At 39.6% G+C, this 12343-nt stretch overlaps 1 protein-coding gene across 1 annotated transcript in view; it reads left to right on the top strand.

Annotated features, from left to right (window-relative positions):
- The window catches only part of sesn1 (sestrin 1), a 126011-nt gene that overhangs the window by 72221 nt on the left and 41447 nt on the right, over positions 1-12343 (top strand).

The raw sequence follows: 12343 nt of genomic DNA, 5'->3' as shown, positions 1-12343 counted from the left end.
AGATTCACACGGGACTAAGCAACACCTCCATTCCGGTTAGATTCACACATGTATTGGGACATAATTTTTAACCGTTTCACCACATTCCACTGCTTGGAATTTTACACCACACATCTCCAATTTACATTTTAATAATTGTAAAAGGTTTATAGGAAACTATTGCTAAAAATTGATTGAAGAAGTAACTTGGTAACATATCATCTTTTTTGGTTCTTTGCACAAAATTTGATTACCACTAAAATCATTTCCTGCACTTTAAACTTGTCTACATATAATAAGTTTCTAGTGGTTGCAGGCTTTATTCAATCCATGGAAGGTCTATGTGGTTCAAAGACTGGTTTTTTGTACATATAGCTCTGATTTTTAAAAAAACAAATATCTCCTGTTCAGTGATGCTATTACACACGTCTGGACATTTTTTTACCACTACCAAATCACCCCTGTTACTACCTAAAATAAACGTTTAACAGGTATTAACCACCAGAGACTCTGCAACAATCTCAAATATGGGGTGTGTAGGCAAAGAGCAAGTCAGCTAAATTTCAAGGAGTTGGAGGGGATAGAGCTGATTCTTCCCCTCCACATAAACTCCAGCCACCTGCCTGCAGTGGATTCTGGTTAATAGATAGCCCCCGAGTCTCCACTGAAGATTTCTTTGGTTTGTGGAGCATTCTTTTTACTTACTGGCAGTGCAATTGACCAACAAAAAAACTTGTAGTGCAGTAGTCATAGAATCATTCCAAACAGTGTGGAAACAGGCCATTAAGCCCAAAAAGTCCACACCGACCATCCGAAGAGTATCTCACTTAGATCCATTCACCTACCCTAATACTTTACATTACCCCTGACTAAGGCACCCAACCTACACATCCGTGAACACAATGGTCAATTTAGCATGGCCAATTCACCTAACCTGCACATCTTTGGATTGAGAGAGGAAACCGGAGCACCCAGAGGAAACCCACGCAGACACAGGAGAATGTGCAAACACCACACACATTTGCTCGGGCTGGACTCAAACCTGGGTCCCTGACGTGAGACAGCAGTACTAACCACTGAGCCACTGTGCCGTGTAGTCATTGGTAGCTGACTATCTGATTGGTGCTGTAGTCTTCCTTCTTCATGAATTTTGTGGAGATATGTATTCTGTGTTGTCTGGCGTTATAAGTACTGAACCAGCAAATAAAAGCCCCGTACCTCCTTACAGAGGGATGTTGGGAAAAAAGATCCTGAAATGCTAATCCTTTCAGTTGGTTTTTAGTTCAGACTTTTGAAATTAAACAATTTCTTCACATTCTGTTAAATTTAGGCTTGTGGTGTTTCATGAAGAATTTCAAAATTAGCGAGTTTTGAGAATTAGTGAGGCTCATCATCAGTGAGTCTCCGGTGAAGCACTGGTGGTATGGCCCGTTTTTTATTTGTGTTTAGGTTTCCTTGGGTTGGTGGTGTCATTTCCTGTAGTGGTGTCATTTCCTGTTCGTTTTCTCAGGGGGTGATAAATGGAATCCAAGTCAGTGTGTTTGTTGATAGAGTTACAGTTGGAGTGCCATGCTTCTAGAAATTCTCGCGCATGTCTCTGTTTGGCTTGTCCCAGTCGAAGTGGTGTCCTTCCTCATCAGTCTGAAAAGATACTAGTGAGAGTGCGTCATGTCTTTTTTTGGCTAGTTGATGTTCATGTATCCTGGTGTCTAGTTTTCTGCTTGTTTGTCCAATGTAGTGTTTGTTACAGTTCTTACAAGGTATCTTGTAAATGACATTAGTTTTTCTTGTTGTCTGTATAGGGTCTTTCAAGTTCATTAGCTGCTGTTTTAGTGGGTTTGTGGGCCTCCATGATGCCAAGAGGTCTGTAGTCTGGCAGTCATTTCCGAGATGTCTTTGGTGTAGGGCAGAGTGGTTAGGGTTTCTGGACGCATTTTGTTTGCTTGTTTGGGTTTGTTGCTGAGAAATTGGCCGACTGTGTTCATTGAGTATCCATTCTTTTTTAATACACTGTATAGGTGAATTTCCTATGCTCTTCGTAGTTCCTCTGTGCTGCAGTGTGTGGTGGCTCGTTGAAATAATATTCTAATGCAGCTCCGTTTGTGGGTGTTGGGATTATTGCTTCTGTAGTTCAGTATTTCATCCGTATATGTTTTTCTGTAAGTTTGAAGTTTCCTGTTAGCTGTTCGCTTTACTGCAGCATCTAGGATTGGCAGTTTGTTGTTTTCCTCCTCTTTACTGAATTTTATGTCAGTAAGGGTATTATTGATGGTCTTGAAGGTTTTCACAAATTTGTTTTGTTTTGTGATGACAAAGGTGTTATCCACATAGTGGACCCAAAGTTTGGGTTGGATGGTTGGCAGAGCTGTTTGAGTTTCTGCATTACTGCCTCTGCTAAGGACCCTGATATCGGAGATCCATTGATTTGTCTATGGGTTTTGTTGTTGAAGGTGAAATGGATGGTAAGGCATAGGTCCACTAGATTGACGATATCGACCTTGCTGATGAAGTTGGTGGTGTTTGGTGTATGTGTCTTTTGGTTCTTCTAATAGTGTGGTCAGTGTTACTTTGGCCAGGTTGATGTTGATGTGAATAGGGTGGTTATGTCAAAGGAGATCATTATTTCAACCTTTCTATCTTGGTATCGTTGGTCTTCATGAATTCTTGGGTGGAGTGGTTGGAGTGGCCTGAGGCTTCTATTAAGTGTTTTAGTCTTTGGTGTACCTGCTTGTCTAATCTGTAAGTTGGTGTTCCAGGTAGCAAGACTATGGGTCTGAGGGGAGCTCCTGGTTTGCGAATTTTGGGTAAACTGTAGCGACGTGGTGCGTTGGATCCGTCTGGTTTCATTTTTTAGAAAGTCTGTCTGTCTTATTTCTCCAAACGTCTGAAGTTTTCTCAGGGCCGTGATTCGGTTCTCTAGTTGTGGAGTCGGGTCTATTGCCACTTGTTGGTAAATGTTGCTATCTCCAAGCAGTGCGTTCACTTTCTCAGTGTAGTCACTTTGATTTAAAATGACTGTCAATACTTCGAAATACCAGCTGGAAATGATAGTCCATTTAGATTGGCCACATTGCATGTGAAGTAATGTACAGAGCAGGGACATATATATCAAATTTAATAAACCTAGTTGGAGCCTTTGAGAGATAACTGACATAGTGGGTAAGGAAATACCAATGGATGCAGTTTATAGGAGTTTCCAGAGGTAGACAGCAAACATGTGAGCACTTCAAATTTGAGGCAACCACTTATTCAATTTGAGAATTGTTTAGATGGTAAGAGATTGAGAGCAGGTGTATTGGGTATATACTTCAATTAGCAGAATCTGGCAAATTGAGCCTCCAAGATCCAAGAATTTTATCTGAATGAAAGGTAAAGGAGTAAAAAAAAATCAGAATTCCAACTCTGTTGAAAACAAGTGAGGTGGTCCAATAAATCATACAAATGGGAGCAGAAAATTTAAAGGAATGTTGATAGATTAAATGGATAGGCGGATTTTCTGAGGACATTCACTTTGGACTTAAGAATGTGTGATCATAGTATTTTATAAATGGCAGGAAAATGAGAATTGTGGTTGAACAATGATTTAGGAGCCCAAGTACAGAAGGCATAAAATGCTTGTGGAAAGGTACAAGAAAATGTAAAAGTTAACTTTAATCTTGGAATGGAAAATGAAGGAGTGGAGATTGGCAAGATGTGGTGGGGGCTGTTTGTTCTCATTGCATAGGGCTCTGATTGTGCCTTGTTTGAAATATTACATTATTTTCTGGATGTTGCCCTTTGGAAAGGATGTAATGACTTGGAAGACGGGTAGTTTGTATTACAATAGAAGGACTCAGTTACCATGTTAGGCTAGTCATGTATTGCTAGAAAAAAAAAGTGATCTAATTGAGTTATTTAAGATGATTTCAGACGTTGATGGGATAGATAGAGAGAAACTGGAGGTAGACCTGAACAAATGGGTAGATTAAAACTAGGGTAGGTATTAAGGATGTATTTTCCTTAAGGATGTATGCCTCAGTCTTTTTGTTTGCTTGGAAGTGCATTTGGCACTTGCTTTTTACACTACTTGTTTCTCCACATAACAAAAGTCATACGTTTGTCAAAGTCTTAGTTCTCCAATATCAGTTATTTTAGTTGTAAAATTTAACGAAATATTGCATTAGAATTGCTCGTTTAAGATTTCATTTTGAAAATCTGTGCCGGGTCCACTGCTTTTCATCATTTATATAAATGATTTAGATGTGAGCATAAGAGGTATAGTTAATAAGTTTGCAAATGACACCAAAATTGGAGGTGTAGTGGACAGTGAAGAAGGTTACCTCAGATTACAATGGGATCTTGATCAGATGGGCAAATGGGCTGAGAAGTGGCAGATGGAGTTTAATTTAGATAAATGCGAGGTGCTGCATTTTGGGAAAGCAAATCTGAACAGAACTTATACACTGGAGAAAGTGAGGACTGCAGATGCTGAAGATCAGAGTTGAAAATGTGTTGCTGGAAAAGCGCAGCAGGTCAGGCAGCATCCAAGGAGCAGGAGAATCGACGTTTCGGGCATGAGCCCTTCTTCGGGAATGGAAGACAGCAATTCTCAGTTGCAATGGTCAGCCATAATAATATTGAAAGGTGTAACAGGCTGTTCCTATTCTTATGTTGTATAAAGATGGACTTCAGTGAGGCATTCGTCAAGGTTCCCCATGGGAGACTGATTAGCAAGGTTAGATCTCATGGAATACAGGGAAAACTAGCCATTTGGATACAGAACTGGCTCAAAGGTGGTGGTGGAAGGTTGTTTTTCAGACTGGAGGCCTGTGACCAGTGGAGTGCCACAAGGATCGGCGCTAGGCCCTCTACTTTTTGTCATTTACATAAATACATTTGGATGCGAGCATAAGAGGTACAATTAGTAAGTTTGCAGATGACACCAAAATTGGAGGTGTAGTGGACAGCGAAGAGGGTTACCTCAGATTACAACAGGATCTGGACCAGATGGGTCAATGGGCTGAGAAGTGGCAGATGGAGTTTAATTCAGATAAATGCGAGGTGCTGCATTTTGGGAAAGCAAATCTTAGCAGGAATTATACACTTAATGGTAAGGTCCTAGGGAGTGTTGCTGAACAAAGAGATCTTGGAATGCAGGTTCATAGGCTCCTTGAAAGTGGAGTCACAGGTAGATAGGATAGTGAAGGAAGCGTTTGGTATGCCTTTCTTTATTGGTCAGAGTATTGGGGTTTAGGATACACCTCTCTGTAGAACTCCAGGGAACGTGTGGGGAGAGGGAGGGCAGGTCAGTCATTGGGAGGCGGTGCCTGCTTAATCACTAAGCAAAAGACTCGATCAATGTTGGAAACATGTCTTTGATATAATGTTCTATCGGGACCACGAGATCTCCTTCGGATAATCCGATTTTCGGGTAATTGGTATTCGGATAATCAAGGTTCCTCTGTAGGGGATTATAAAATCATAAGGGGCATGGGTAGGATAAATAGACAAGGTCTTTTCCGTGGGGGTGGAGGGAGTCCAGAACTAGAGGGCATAGGTTTAGGGTGAGAGGGGAAAGATATACAAGAGACCTAAGGGGCAACTTTTTCACACAGAGGTTGGTGCATGTATGCAATGAGCTGCCAGAGGAAGTGGTGGAGGCTAGTACAATTGCAACATTTTAAAAGGGCATCTGGATGGGTATATGAATAGGAAAGGTTTTAAGGGATGTGGGTCAGTTACTGGCAGGTGGGACTAGATTGGGTTGGGATATCTGGTTGGTATGGACGAGTTGGACCGAAGGGTCTGTTTCCATGTTGTACATCTCTGAGGTTAAAGTTTAAAAAAGTGAAACAGTTGCTTGGTTGTAAGCTGGCTTAAATCACATAAAGACTTTCTCTGTGAATTGAATTTATGTAAAATATAAGGAAACCACAAATGATTTTAAGACACAAAGAAGACAACCTACCTAAGGAAGGAAAATATCAAGGCATACTAAGTTGATTCATTTTGGGTTTGTTGTTTCTTGGTGCAGCAAAGGGAAAAGAAGAAACTCAGAGTGGAATGGGAATGCAGTTAAGAGTGAGGGAAAAATATTCTGGGAGATAACACTGAGAAGATGGATGAGCAGAATTTGGCTATTTGGCCCATTGAATCTACTCCACCATTCGCTATGGCTGATTCTCCTGCCTCCCCCCCATAACCTTTTGATTCCCTTACTAACCAAGAACCTATCTATCTCCGTCTTAAATACATTGAATTTTGCAGCAACGAGTTCCACAGATTTACCACCACCTTGCTGCAGAATTCCTCCACATCTAAAGGGTCACCTCTTCACTCTGAGGTTTTGTTCTCGAATCCTAGTCTCTTCTATTAATGGAAACATCATCTACATCATCTCAATATTTTATAAACTTCAATGAGTTTACCCCCCACCCCTCCCATCCTTCTAAATTCTGAGTATAGATTCTGAGTCCTCAATCATTCCTCATATGACAAGCTCTTTGTACGCAAGATCATTCTTGTAAACTTCAGGAATACCTCCAACACCTGCACATTTGCCCTCAGATACAGGGCCCAAAACTGCTCAATATTTAAAATGTGGTCTGATCAGAGCCTTTTCAAGCCTCAGGAGTACATCTCTGCTCTTGTATTCTATCCCTCTTGAATGTAACTTTGCATTTGCCTTTCCAACTGGAAGTGAACCTACATGCTAATCTTAAGAGAATCCTGAACCAGTACAGCTAAGCCCCTTAGTACTTCAGATTTCCGAAGCCTTTCCCCATTTAGAAAATAGTCTGTGCCTCACATTCTCATGCTGTATTCCATGTGCTGCTCCTTTGCCCAGTCTCCTAGCCTGTCCAAGTCCTTCTGCAGCCTCCTATCTCCTCAACACTACCTGTCCTTCCAACTATCTTTCTGTAATCACCAAACTTGGTAACCATGCCCTCAATTCCTTCTTCCAGATTGTTAATGTGAATAGTTGTGGTTCCGTTATGGATCCCTGAGCAACTCCAACACTCACCAGCTACAATCCTGAAAAAGACCCTTTTATCCCCACTCCCTACCTTTTTGTCAGTTAGCTAATTCCCTATCCATGCCATTGCCTTGCTCCTCAAACCATGGGTACTTATCTTATTTAGTAGCCTTCTGTGTGGCACTTTGTCAAAGGTCTTCTGGAAATCCAAATAGATCACATCCACTGGCTCTCCTTTGTCTAACCTGCTCATTACCCCCTCAAAGAATTCTATCAGTTTTGTTGGGCCTGATCTCTCCTTGACAATCTCATGCTGAATCAGCCTGATTTGACCATGCACTTCCAAGTACTCAGCAATCCCAAATTTAATAATGAACTCAAACCTTAGCAATGGCAGAGGTAAGTTTAACCAACCTGTAATTTTCCACCTTCAGACTCCCTCCCCACAGATAGATCCATTTAAAGTATCACTTAGCATGATGGACAAGAAGGGAAATTGGATTGCCAGCAATTTCTTTTATCTTGAAAATAGGGTGAAAGTAGCAAGAAATTAAGTGCTTTGCATTTTTCACAAGGTTAGCATTAACATAACAACTTACAACAATTAGACAATCTCAGTACAGTGTTTTTGTTATACGACTTGTACATTGAGGTTTGCCCTTTCATTAAAAAGTGCCTAACAATGTTCTTTTGAAACAATCATCCTCCTGTTGAAATGAACTTTGTTCCAGACCTTGTACTTGTGGTACAATAACATTTTGTGTGCAACATTTAAGTTACTTGTTGTAAATTCTCTTTGTATCCTGAAAGCTCAGTAAAATGTGATTACCAAATAGTTTATAATGTTTAAAATGTACATGCCTGTGGACTAAATGAAGTAATATTCCTTGAGTACTCACTGTATTTATCTGTCAAATTATCACCAGTAAATAATTGTTTTGGAGTTTCTCATAACTGCATTAATAAAATTGGAAAATAGAACTACAGTAATAACTAAAATTATTTCACAACTACTTGATTACTCCATAATTTTTTTATAAATTGTCCTGAAAATTGCTTATTAAACCAAAATGCTTTGGATTTTGCCTTTGTTCCTGATTACTTGCTATTGATTAAGTTTGACAAGATGGTCATATTACTAATTTTTTTTAATTCGTCTTTGCTGTTTTGTCATCTTCTGATTCTTGCTGCTTGTACAAGGATTTCAAGTTGCGCCTGTATTAAAGTTTTAACCCTTTCACTAAAGAATGTTTGCTCTCAAATTGAAAATATTTATTCTCTAACTTGCATTTTTATTTCTAATTAAACATGCAAACTGTATTGACACTTCTGACAATGGATATTGTAAAGAGCTGATATACAAATTAATTATCTGATAAGACTATTGACACGAAACATTGACTCTGCTTTTTCTCCACAGACGATGCTGAGTTTTTCCAGCAATTTCTGATTGTTTTTGAGTTTGCTTTTATTAAGAAAATATTGATTCTAAATGATATTTAGTCTAGCTGGAAGGTTTTTTGGATATTTTGGTAAGTAATGTATTTTTCTGAAAGAAGACAAAGATATCACCTCATTGTGCAGAGTCTTCAGGTGAAAAAATGATTTCTGGAGCACTTCACTGTAGAATTTAATTCTGAACTGACCAGTTTTTTCCTCGAGGTGCTGCAGAGCAGACAGATTTATGATTTAATTTTTATGATTGTCAAAGCTAAGATTAGCCACCATCTTAGTAGTGAGCAAAGGGATCAGGAAGGTCCTTGTTCCAAAGAAAGAGGAGTAAAAGTATGATATGAACTAAATAAGTGGAAATATGAGGAAGCTTTTTATAAAGTGAGAACTAGAGTTAAGAAACTAAAAACAGTAATACATGAAAATAAATGGAATTTGGTACTGACATTGTTTTGATGCTAAATTTTCATCTGAATTTGATATAACAATTGTGCACATGGTAGTTAAAAATTTGAGCTGTCAGCAAATCTTGTGCATTTGCATTAGTTGAAAACAGCAGGTTGCAAACTTGAGAACTGAAGGATTGCTTTAAGTTGACAAATGCTTCTCTGCTGTCAAGCTTGTATATTATTGATGTGGCTACAGTGCGGTTGAACTGTAGACACTGAGCCAGCATTTGTTAAGTACATCATGTTCAGAAGGACCTCACACAGCATTTGAGAGCTGCACAAATTTTAAAATGTTCTTAAATCTGTTGCATCAGTTTGAAGACCTTGGACTTGACTACTACTTAGTTGTCCTTGTGGGAGAAAACAAAATTTGCAGAATATAATAAGCACAGGATTTGAAAACACTTGCAGATCTTGATTTTCAGGTACTCATTTCTTTTGTGTGAAAGGTTCTTTCAATCACATAGTATATTTCCCTAGATTCATAGCTTGTTGAGAAAGGAATTGCATTAAAAAGTGTTCTGTTTCAAGCTATTGTGAAGCTCTATCAGACTCCCCTCTTGAAGTAATTGTTAATTTTGGACACTGCAAGGCGTGGCAATATCAATTTCTGCAGAAACTTGCAATATTTCATGTTGCTCTGTGAAAAAGCTAACTTTATTTCCTGAGACAAAAGTTGTCACCTCATTGCTGTCACTATTGGCTAAGCATTTCCTCCTTCTGAAGACATTAATCAAATCTGTTGAGAAGCAGAAAATCCTTTGCTCCTATTGCTTGAATACTGATTGGTTATGTTAATCTTTAGGGAACCTATATCAGATGAGGTTTGTTTTTCATTTAAACTGCTGTTGTCAGAATATCTGCAAGCAAATCTATCCTAATTTTGCACCATGGACGTCTTTCTTTACAAATGTGAAGTATAAAGTCCAAAATTACAAAACCACTAAGATTATTATCTAACCAATCTTGTCTACTAGATACATATAACATTTTTTATCCTGAGTATTCCTCCTTATGAAAAGTAATGTTTGAATGGAATGTGTTGAAATATTGCGTGAAAATCTGGTCTCCTTCCTATCGGAAAGATGTTGTGAAACCTGAAAGGATTCAGGAAAGATTTACAAGGATGTTGCCAGGGTTGGAGGATCTGAGCTTTAGGGAGAGGCTGAGCAGGCTGGGGCTGTATTCCCTGGAGCGTCGGAGGTTGAAGGGTGCCCTTATTGGGTTTACAAAATCATAAGGGGCATGGATAGGGTTAGTAGACAAGGTCTTTTTCCTGAGGTCGGGGAGTCCAGAACTAGAAGGCATAGGTTTAGGGTGGGAGAGGAAAGATATAAAAGAGACCTAAGGTGCAACTTTTTCACACAGAGGGTGGTACATGTATGGAATGAGCTGCCAGAGGAAGTGGTGGAGGTTGGTACAATTGCAACATTTAAGAGGCATTTAGATGGGTACACGAATAGGAAGGGTTTGGAGGGATATGGACCGGGTACTGGCGCAGGTGGCACTAGATTGGATTGGGATATCTGGTTGGCATGGACAGGTTGGACCGAAGGGTCTGTTTCCATGCTGTACATCTCTCTGACTCTATGTTTCATTTTTAGAATCATATTCCAATCTTAATTGTTGCTTAATAAAAATCAAAAGAAGTGCAGGAGATCAGAAACAGAAACAAAAATTGCTGGAAAAGCTCAGCAGGTCTGACAGCATCTGTGGAGAGAAAGAAGAGTTAACATTTCAGGTCATAGAACTATATAGTACAGAAACAGACCCTTCAGTCCAGCCAGTCCATGCTGAACATAATCCCAAACTAAACTAGTCCCACCAGCCTGATTCTGGCCCATATCTCTCCAATCCTTTCCTATTCATGCACTTATCCAAATGTCTTTTAAACATTGTAATTGTACTCACATCCTCAGGAAGTTCATTCCACAAGCAAACCATCCTCTGTGTAAAAGATTTGCCCCATATATATTTTTAAAAATCTCTCTCCTCTCACCCTAAAAATGTGCCACCTAGGCAAACGCCAACTACCATTAAGTCTGTCTATGACACTCATGAACTTATAAGGTTGCCTCTCGTTGTCCACCCTATCTAACCCTCTGATGATCTTTTATGTCTCCAGTTAAGTCACCTGTCAACCTTCTCTCTAATGAAAATAGCCTCAAGTCCCTTAGCCTTTCTTCATAAGACCGTTCTTTCCTCCCCATACCAGGCAACATTCTAGTAAATTGCCTCTGAACCCTTTCCAAAACTTCGACATCCTTCCTATAATGTGGCAACTAGAACTGTACACAATACTACAAGTGCGGCCACACCAACCTATTGCTTTATAACTCAAACCTTCCATGCTGGGCACCATCCTGCTAAATCTCTTCTGAACCCTCTCCAACTTAATAATATCTTTCCTATAACTTGGCAACCAAAACGGAACACAGAAGACAGTATTCACCAATGTCCTGTACAACCCTCAACCCCCAATTCTTAAACTCAAAGGTTTAAGCAATGAAGGCAAGCATGCCAAACGCCTTTTTAACCACCCTGTGCATATGTGACGCAAACTTCAAAGAATTATGTACCTAAACTTTTGGGTCCCTCTGTTCTACAACACCACCCAAGGTCCTACCATTAATTGTATAAGTCTTGCCCTTGTTTATTGTACCAAAATACAATACCTCGCATTTATCCAGAGCTACCATTTTTCAGCTGACTGACCCATTTGATCAAGATCCCTTTGTAATCTTAGAAAACCTTCTTCACCATCTACTGTATCACCAATTTTAGTGTCGTCAGCAAACTCACTAACCATGCCTTCTATATTCTTGTCCAAAGCATTTATATAAATGACAAAGAAAAGAGAATCCAGAACTGATACTCGTGGAACCCTGCTGGTTACAGGCCTCCAGACCAAAAAGCAACCCTCCACCACCATGTAAGGGGACAATAATATTCCAGGCTAAGCAAGTTTAGACAGGTAATTGACACAGCATAAGTGGCCAGCTCCCAAAAAAGTAATGTATAGGTGGGGAGAAGTAGGTAGAAGTCAGAGTATCCAGGAAAACAAGCTACAGTCATCTTGGGAGAAAACGCCTATGTCAGCCCGAGGGAAGAACAAATTCAAAGACAGCACTTCAAAACCACCTCCCCTGCTCCTCCATTATACAGGACAGATTCAGGATTAGTGACGCATTCTCATCTCACAGTCAAATACTTTCTTTATCCAATTAACTGATGTACCTAAACTGCTGCTGCTTAACACACTCAAAACGATATTAGAAAATTGATGCAAATCGTTAACTGCCTATATTAGGTAACTGTAATCACAATCCACCAAAGTCAAAACTGGAGAATCTACATCATAAAGGATGTTTTTCAGCAGAATTGGTATGCTCTGTACAGATATGAGCAATCTCATAAACGATGGATCGGATTAAATTAGTGCAGTCATGCATATTAGTGAGCATTAAGGAAGTTCATAAATATTCCCATCCATAATGATGGCAGAGCC

Source organism: Chiloscyllium plagiosum, unplaced genomic scaffold (assembly GCF_037043375.1).
Source record: "Chiloscyllium plagiosum isolate Xiang-an unplaced genomic scaffold, Cpla_swu_hap1 HiC_scaffold_3, whole genome shotgun sequence".
Taxonomy (NCBI): Eukaryota; Metazoa; Chordata; class Chondrichthyes; order Orectolobiformes; family Hemiscylliidae; genus Chiloscyllium; species Chiloscyllium plagiosum.
This window is presented reverse-complemented; position numbering and strand designations above follow the sequence as displayed.